The 9,877-nt window shown below is 37.4% G+C and overlaps 1 protein-coding gene and 1 pseudogene across 1 annotated transcript in view; one reads left to right on the top strand and one right to left on the bottom strand.

The window, feature by feature from the left end:
• The window catches only part of LOC101586209 (vomeronasal type-2 receptor 116-like), a 78,056-nt gene that overhangs the window by 5,554 nt on the left and 62,625 nt on the right, over window positions 1-9,877 (bottom strand). The window lies entirely within an intron of this gene.
• Window positions 1-9,877, top strand: part of LOC111813698 — a 21,683-nt pseudogene that overhangs the window by 4,584 nt on the left and 7,222 nt on the right.

Raw genomic sequence — 9,877 nt, 5'->3', positions numbered from 1 at the left:
CTCCTGAATCAGTTGGGTGGGTCTTCCCTCTAGCCTCTTTGCAGAGATTTCTGCTGAAGGGTTCCTTGCTGGGCCTGCACTCTGGGTCGAAAGAAGATCCGCGGTGGTCTCACTCATTCACCAGGCCTGGGTTTTGGGTCTGATCAGGATCCTGCAGCCCTAGGTCCTCTCACTCACTCACTGGGCCTGCCCTCTGGGTCTATTCAGGATCCCGTGGCCCCGGTCATCTCACCCACTCGCTGGGCCTGAGCTCTGGATCTGTTCAGGATCCCACGGCCTCAGTTGGGCCTGCGTTCTGGGTCTATTCAGGATTCGGAGGGCCCCGGTGGTCTTACTCACTCGCTGGGACTGCACTCTGGGTCTGTTCAGGATATGGAGAGCCCCAGTCATCTCACCCATTCACTGGGCCTGTGCTCTGGGTCTGTTCAGGATCCAGCAGGCCCTGGTCATCTCACTCACTTGCCAGGCATGTGCTCTGGGTCTCCAGAGCCTCACTTTTGGAATGGGTCTTTGTTTTTTTGTGTTTGTTTTAGGGAAGTGTCTACAGGGTGTTCAGGGTCTCACTACTAGATCAGACTTGTACTGATTCTCCTGTTTACAGCCTCCCAAGACCTGAGATTACAGGCGCGTGCCACCATGCCCAGTCTCAATCACGGTGTCAGTGTGCCTTGGGGGTGGGACTGGCACAAGCCAGAATGGGTCTTTGAATATGGGGTCTTGATTTGTTTCTAATTTTTTTATATGGGCTAGATAGAAGTCCTTAGTCTGAGGGACAGTTGACTAAAATTTTTCACACTCTGTATTATATCTTTGCACTCTGTTGGTTATTTCTTTTGTTATGCACGAACTTTTCAATAAGATGAGATCCCAGTTGTTGTTGATTATTTGAAGTATTTCCTGTGCAGTTTGGTTTTTGTTCATGAACTCTTTGCCCATCTATATATCTTCAAGATTTTGATAAACTTTTTCTTCCGGCATATTTAGTGTTTCTGTTTTAGTATTTAGATCTTAATAGATTTTGATTTTTTTTTTTTTGGCATGGTGATAGATATGAGTCTCATTTTAGTTTTAAGTATGTGGAATGCAAGTTTTACTAGCACCATTCACTGAAAACCTATCTTTCTTTGGACCCTTTGTGAAAGATCAGGTGGCTGTGTGTGGTTGTAGCTTTGTTGATATCTCTAGTGTGATCCTCAGGTATAATTTTCTTCCAGTTCCATACTCATTTTATCACAGTAGCTTTGTTGTATAGTTTCAAGTCAGGGATTATGATGTCTCCTATCTTGACTTTGTTGGTCATATTTGCCTTTGCTATTCTAGGTCCATTCTGGTACCAGATGAATTCAACGAATATTTTCTTTAGGTGTGTTTGGCAAGGTAATTGTATTTTTATTAAGACTACATTAAATATGCAACAGTTTTTGGAAGTATGGCCATTTTTATAATATTGGTTATTCCTACCCATGAGCAAGGAATGTCTATTTTCTGAAATTCCTTTAAATCTCTTTTTACAGAGTACTGTAATTTTTCTTTTTTAAAATTTATTTTAAAATGAATAAAGCAATAGGCAAAATACTAGAAATTATTTACGTTTTTTTAAAAGAAGATAGATATTCAACAGTTGTTATTATATTGTACCTTGACGTTTTCTTTTCTTTTTTGTTCTTCTTTTTAAAATGTACTTGATTGTTACAGGGTCTCACTGCACAGCTCAGACTCATAGTGATCCTCTTATTTTCACCTTCCCCAGCCCTGAGATTATAGGTGTATGCCACCATGCCTGGCTTCTGGTGACCATCTCAGTGCAGCCTGGGGTGGGACTGACATGGCATTTGGCGCTACAGATCAAGCTGTGGTCCCTGCACTTGCCTAAGCAGGTGTTTCAGTCTGCTGAGCTATCTCACTGGCCCCTGTTGTTTTCCATGTAGTTGCTCAGATTACAGACAAGAGCATGTAAAATTGGTGAAAGTAAAAATTTTAAGCATTAATTGCTACCTTCAGAAGATCACTAGAAAGAATGGCTATCGTAAAGAAATCAATGAATAACATGCTGGAGAGGCTGTGGGGGGAGAAAAGAACCCTTCTTCACTGCTGGTGGGAGTGTAGCCTGGTACAATCTCCATGGAAATCAGCCTGGAGGCTCTTCAAAAGTCTAGGATTAGAAGTCCCATTTGACCCAACCATTCCCCTTCTGGGTATCTTGCCAAAAGAACTGAAAACATCATAGCACAGTGATATGTGTGCATTCATGTTTATAGTAGCACAATTTGTCACAGCCAAATCTTGGAAATAATGCAAATACCCATCACCTGAGGAATGGATGGAAAAGATTTGATATTTTTATATAATGTAGCACTACCCAGATTTACAGAAAGAAAAACTTGAGGTTTTTATAGGTAAATAGATGCAATTAGAGGTTATGCTCATAAGTGAAATAAATCAGATCCTCATGTGTAAACATCCTATTGTGTCCCTAGTGTAAAGCCTTCCAAGGATAAATAAAATATGAAAGATACAATAGATGTAGTAAAAGCAAAAGTAATTGGATTTAAGGAATAAATGATTGAGATGAGGGAAAGGAGAAAAGATAGGGGAAATCATATAAGCTTAAAAACAGGATAGCTAAGTGATTATATTACTAATTTCTATTGGTTTTTGAAGGCAGCAGTTAATGCTTAAAATTGATCAATTTTGTATACTAGGATCTGTAATCTGAACAACCACATTGAAGACAGGAATGTGCAACATACCAACCACTGTTGAAAACCTTTCATTTTTTTGCTCTTGCTTTTAAAAGGTGTATCATTTCTAATATCTTATCTATTATTTTATACTCTTTAAAATAAACTTAAGAAATAAAGAGAAGAAACACACCTAAAGGTATTGAAAAGGGAGATTTGATGTTTTAACTATCTGATCAATCTTACATGCCCATATCTGGTAGTCTCAGCAACAAGTTTTATGATAACCATATGTAATATGATTATATTGTTAATTTCCTATTCTTGTTTTGAAATTCTGTACCACTTTTATCATTTTATGGTACTTTGAACTTTGTCTTTGTTCTTATTATTTGTTTTCAGTTCTTTCCTCTTTGAAATAAAACTTTAAGAAAGGAAAACGCAATAGAAATAGTGACAACCTATTATGAAGTTTGTGGTTCCCCTAATTTTTCTCACAATAAGCTTGTCTTTTTGAGGGGATACAGGAAGCTAACTAGTTTCTGAATGTTATGTTTTTTAGCTAGGTATCTAACTGGAGTTGAACATTAAGTATACTCATGATTTGATGGAGCTTTTAGAGATCTTCAATGTTGAGTATCATGTCATCTGTAAATAATGATAATTTGTTTTTTTCTAGTTTTATTCCTTTTTTCTGTCTCTTTTCTCTGGCTGAAGTTTTCAGAACTATATTAGACAGGAGTGGTGATGGTGGTGGACATCCTTATTATCTTGTTGGATGTTGTTTTGTCTTAAATACTTCCTATCAGATTGAAGCAAACACCATCCATTCTGATTTTCTTTTGAATTTTTATCAGGAATGAAGGTTGTTGGAATGCATCAAAAGTTTTTCTTGCATCTTTTAAAATAATCATGTGATTTTTTTGGTCTATGGCTCTGTTGATAGGGTTTATTACATTTATTGACTTGAATATTTTGAACCAACCCTGCATTCCTGGGATGAATCTCAGTTTTTCGGGATGTATAATCTTGATAATTTGATGAATTCTGTTTGATAGTATTTTACTGAGGATTTCCTTTTTTTCTCCCTAAAGAGATTGTCCCATAGTGCTCTTTTTTGGTTGGATGTTTCTTTAGTTTTAGTATGAGTGTAATATCTGATTTCAGAAATGAATTAGGGAGAATTGCTTCCCTTTCAATTTCACTGAAGAGTTTGAAGAGCACTGGCATTAAATCTTTAAATTTCTTGTAGACTTCATCTGTGAAATCTGTCAAGACCTGGAATTTTATTTTCTGGTAAACTTTTTGTTATATTTTCAATTGCATTAACTGACATTGGGTCATTTAGAATTTTTATATCTTGATTTAATTTTAGTAGTACATATGTGTCAGATAAAAGCCATCTATGATAAATCAAGAGGCAACATCATTCTAAATGGACAAATAAGTTGCAAGGGCTGGGGTGATAGTTCAGTTGTCTAAGCACTTGTTTGGCAATCACAGGTCCCAAGTTTGATCCCTGGTACTACATGCCATGCTGGCCCTTGAACTGAGGCTGATGGTGCACGCCTGTAATCCCAGCACTGGGGAGGCTGAGGCAGGACCATCGCTATGAGTCCAAACTGTGTAGTGAGGCCATGTATTAAAATAAATAAATAAATAAATAAATAAATAAATAAATAAATAAATCAGGAGCAAGACAAGGATATCCACTATCACCCCTACTATTTAATATAATCTGGAAACATCGCCAGAGAGAGAAAATAAGAGGAATATTTTCATTCCTCTCTTAAGTAAGAGAAAGTAATAAAAGGAAGACAGCTATGAAAGGAAGAAGTTAAATTATCATTAATGGAAGATGATGTGACACTACATAGAAGACCCCAAAAGCATCACCAAAAGACTTCTAGACTTAATAACTAAACTCATCAGTGTAGCTGAATATAAAGTCATCAATGAAAAATTTATCACATTTCTGTACCCAGACAACAAATTCACTGACAGAGAAATGAGGAGAACAATACCCTTCACCATACCATCCAAAAAATGAAATACTTAGGAATCAATCCAACAAAGAACTGGAATAAAAAGAGGATATCATAAAATGGAAAAACAACTCCAATAATTGTTATACTTCCCAATAAACTAAGAGAAACTGTATATTTATCTTATCCTATCCTGTGCTATCCTATCCTATCCTATGCTATCCTATCCTATCTATCTATCCATCTATCTTCTTTTTTTCAAACAAAATGATCTTTTATTTATACCTTTGCAAAGTTAGTATCATGTGAAACAAGGTTGCCTAGTGACTAATAGCTGCCCTTAACCAGACAGGATGTTTATCTCAGGACTGAGGTAGCTTGTTTGCTTTAGGCACTGAGGTCCAGTCCCACCCTTCACACATTTGATCAATTTCCTAGCTTCCATGGCTTCCAACATATGCCCCCCACCTCTTTTTTGTTTTGTTTTGTCAGAGATGAATGTTCCATTGCAGTTAGAGGAGCTGCATTTGGAGAAGGTTTGTACTAATATTGTTTAGACAAAATATCATGTCTGCATCTTGTCCTCTGAATAACTACTATAAAAACAATAATATTCGATGTATTAATTATTGTAACTGTCCTACTAAACTGTTTTGAAACTTTCATTGCTGTTTTATCTTTTTTCTCATTAAAATAAATTTAAAAAATTTTAAAGACCTAAAAATTGTTATACTGATTTAAAGCAATATCAATCAAAACAGTGCTAGTATACCTCACAGAACTAGAAAAAATATTTCTTAAATTCATTTTCAAACAGAAGAAAACTAGAATACAAAAAGAAATTCTGGGCAACAATAGCGAGGCAGGGAGCATCATAACTCCTGACTTGAAATTATACTAAAAATCTACTGCAATAAAACCAGAATGGCACTGGCAACAATGCACCTACAATATTTAAATGGCAATGGAATACCCATCTCTGGCAAAACTAAACAAAAAATGGGGATACAAATGAAGGACCATTTTGTATTTTGTGTATATGAAATAGGATAGATATACAGCTACTTTCTCTTAATTCAGTGAGAAGAAAGATTTCTACTAATAGTGTTTGGACAGAATAGCATGTCTGCATCTTGTATTATGAATAACCACTACAAAGACAACAATATGCAATGTATTAATTATTGAAACTGTCGTATTAATTGGCTTTGAAATTGTCTCATTGCTATCTGTTTCTCAATAAAATTAATTAAAAAACACATCTGAGGATCAGTGGAATGAATTAGAAGATTTACAGATACAAATGCAAACACACTCAGCCAACTTATTTTTGACAAAGGTGCTAGACATTTTCACTGGAAAAAAAATCGTCTACATTCTGAAAACCAAAACTAGACCAATGTCTATCACCATGCACTAAGCTAAAATCAAAATGGATCAAAGATCTAAATTTTAAAAAGGAAACACTAAATCTAGTAGAAGAAAAGCTAGGTAGAAGTCTTCATTTTTTAATTTTTAAAATTATTTTTATGTTTTGTATTTAGGACAGGGTGTACAGGGTGTACAGGGTCTCACTGCGTATATCGGACTCATAGTGATCCTCCAGTTTACAGCTTCCCAAGTGCTGGGATTACAGGCGTGCATCCCCACACTCAGTCTCAATGGCCGTTTCAGCGTGCCCCATATGGCAGGCCAGAGGATCAAACTCCCAGTCCCTGCGTCTACCTAAGCAGGTGCTTTAATCTGATGAGCTATTTGGCTGACCCTTTTTAGAAATTTTGAAGACAAATATAGGAGAGAATTTATGAACAATACTTAAACTGCATGTGAAGCACTTGAAAGAATTAATAACTGGATCTCATCCTATTAAAAGATTTTTGCACATCAAAACAAATAAAAGATACAGTGAAAAGACAACTCTCTGAGTGGGAAAATTTTTAGCAAATTGACCCTCAGATAAAGACATTATATGTAGAACATATAAGTAATTGATACTCTGAAATTTACAGGATAAAAAAGAAAAAACTCTATCCAAGATGAATCTAGAAAAAAGAAGCAACAGCTATTCTATTTGCAGATAATGTGAATTTGAAGTCAAAAGTGCTCAACAGAGATAAAATAGTCACTACATATTTGTTAATGGAGAACTCCAATAAGAAAACATTATAAATGGTTCTCTCAACTACATAAAACAAATATTACTATGAAGCTTAACAAATATTAACATAAAAAATCAAATAAGCTCTAGAGGGACCGCCCAGGGCAAGCAGAGTATAAGAGGCCAGCATGGAGGGGAGGTACGGCGTGGCTCCTAACTCCCTGCCACTCTCCATGATCCAGTTAGAGTGAGCTGTGCCTCCAGAAGGGGCTTCACTTCAGTGAATCCCTAGTTTAGTTTTCCCTTTCTCTCTCCACTCCTCACCCTCCACATCAACTCTGGTCCTGCCTTCTCCCTCCACCGCCAGCAGCCACACTCAGGTGTGGAGTCCGGAGCAGAGCATGATGTCGTCCAATCCCGGGTGGGGTAGATTCTGTTCAGGAGCTGCAGCATAGGTTGGAAGGATACCATATTTTCCCAGGATTTTGAATTAAAGGAGAACTGCTCACCTCATGACTGGGATGCAAAAGAAGAAGAAGAAGAAGGGGCTCTTACTTCCATTGTCTCCTTTAGCAGCAGTGACCTCAAGACTTCCCAGATGATTTCTGAACTCTTCAACTTTCTGAGAATGTGAGTGCAGCTCAAAAATTAGACTTTTCAGATACAGTGGTGCAACAGAAGTGGGATGATGTCAAGCAGCGAATCAAAAGAGAAAGGAAGAACTGAAAATCAAAGAAGAAGCTGGAAATGTCAGGAAAGTCACAACAGATTAAAAAAGTGGTTTGCGGGCTGGAGAGATGGCTCAGTGGTCTAAAGCACCTACTTAGAACAAGCTTGGCAAAGCATCAGGGACCGCGGTTCGATCCCCCAGCACCACATGCCAGCCAGCCGCGCCCCCTGGTGGGCTGAGCTGGCCACACACACACACACCTCTCTCTCTCTCTCTCTCTCTCTCTCTCTCTCTCTCTCTCTCTCTCTCTCTCTCATAAATAAATAAATAAAAATAAATAAAAAAATTAAAAAAAAAGTGGTTTGCTTACATACAAAATATCTTGAAAGAATCAAATGAGAACTTTAAGGACCTACATCATAAGATACAAGAATTGAATGTACATATCACTGTAACAGATCCAGAAGATATTACAGCAGAGTACATATAAGACTAGATTTGTTACTATAACATAATCATAGAGTCTAGCTATTTTCTTCAGTCATGAATATGTAAGAAGAATGTTAATAATGAGTTCTGGTCAGTCCTAGTGGGAAATATATTTCACTATGAATACAAGAGTATATCCTGGCAACTATGCATTTGCTGTAATATAAGCTACAATGAGGAAAACTGGAGTGAAGAAAGGAGCAAGCAAGAATTAAAAATGCAGGTTTATGAAAACAGGTTTTCCAAGGACTCCAAATAGTGGCTGCCCTTGTTCTACTAGCAACAAGAGATTGATGACTTTCAGAAACAGTTAGATATGAACTTAAAGTAAAGCAAGGTGCAGAAAACATAATACAGATGTATCCAAATGACTCTTCAAAGGACTAGAAACTCCATGGTATTGCCCAGCAGCTGTTCCAGGACAATATGACAAAAATATGTCAGACTAGTGCCGATTCTTCAGGCAATCCGGACCAATAAATTTGCTTTTGATAATGCAAAACCTGTGGTAAAACCTTTTGAACTTTGAACGGAAGAATTAAGGCATTATTTTAAGACAGAATTTGCAGTACCAGGAGGTGCAAAAATGTAGTGAAATTACTTAGCTCAGGAGAAGTAACAGACTGAAAATCACTTTCAGAAGCTCAAGCAAGGTTTAATGAATAAAGTCAAAAGTTGTAACTTCTGAAGTATTCATTAGAGCAAAGATTGAATGAACTTCCCAGGAATCATCCCAAAAATAGTACTATTATAGGGGAACTCTTGCTTGTAACATCACCAACACTACATCCCTGGCAAAGTATGACAACTAGCTTAGTCATATCCATCCAGAAGTAAAGTGTAGAAACAAGGCATGAAAAGTGAAGCCATGTTAATATGTAGAGCTGTGGAAGGCTCAAGTCAACAGATATGGATATTGCCAGTCCTGTGGATAACCCACTACTATTGTGGACTACTGGACTATATTGAAATATTTTGCGAATTGATGCACCTACAATATTTGGATGACAATGGAATACCCATTTATGACAAAACTAAGCATAAAAAGCAGATATAAATGAAGGACAATTCTATATCTGTATATACAAAATTGTTAGGATAGACATATAGCCACTTTCTCTTAATTCAATAAGAAGAAAGATTTGTACTAATAGTGTTTGGACAGGATATCATGTCAGCAACTTGGCTATGAATGACTACTACAAACACAACAATATGCAATGTATTAATCATTGTAACTCTCCTACCAACCTGTTTTGAAACTGTCTCATTGCAATTTTTTTCCCAATAAAATTTTAAAAAACCCACAAAATCAGTATAGTACACTTTCCAAATCAGTAGCCTTAATGGACACTTTGGAAATTTGTCTTATGGGCTGCAAAGGTATCCTAGAGAATGTCCCTGGAAGGTCAAAGACAACATCAGTTGCATTGCGTGGCTCGAGTCTAAGTAAAATCTGATCATCTTTCATGAGCAGGAGTGAAAGCAAAAGTGGAAATAGCTGAAATCTAAAAACTGGTGACTGGTCCAGTGATGTCTTTGAAGCTAGATATTGCTGTCATTGGTCAAACTAGCTGGATACCTATTTCCAATCAGTCATGGGACCAGAAGTTTACACTGAAACTATTCAGGTCACAGGAAATGGAAATTTCACTTGGCATGATTGGTGATATCTGTGTGCTGTGAAATTTCTGAAGTTAAAAGATTTGTTGGAGACAACCCAGCCGCGGGATCCTGAACAGACCCAGAGCACAGGCCCGGAGAGTGAGTGAGATGACTGGAGCCCGAGGATCCTCATTCGACTCAGAGTGCAGGCCCCGCAGAGAACCCTTCAGCAGAACTCCGTGCAAAGAGGTTAGAGGCAAGACCCACCCAGCTGATTCAGGAGCAGAACATCTTCCCAGAGAGACACAAAGGGTTCAACTCTAACACCTGCAGCAGAAAGAAGTGGAGC

The sequence above is a fragment of the Octodon degus genome, unplaced genomic scaffold (genome assembly GCF_000260255.1).
Source record: "Octodon degus isolate 3935 unplaced genomic scaffold, OctDeg1.0 scaffold00214, whole genome shotgun sequence".
NCBI lineage: Eukaryota > Metazoa > Chordata > Mammalia > Rodentia > Octodontidae > Octodon > Octodon degus.
Note: the sequence above shows the minus strand (reverse complement) of the source record. Positions and strands in the feature narration are given on the sequence as shown.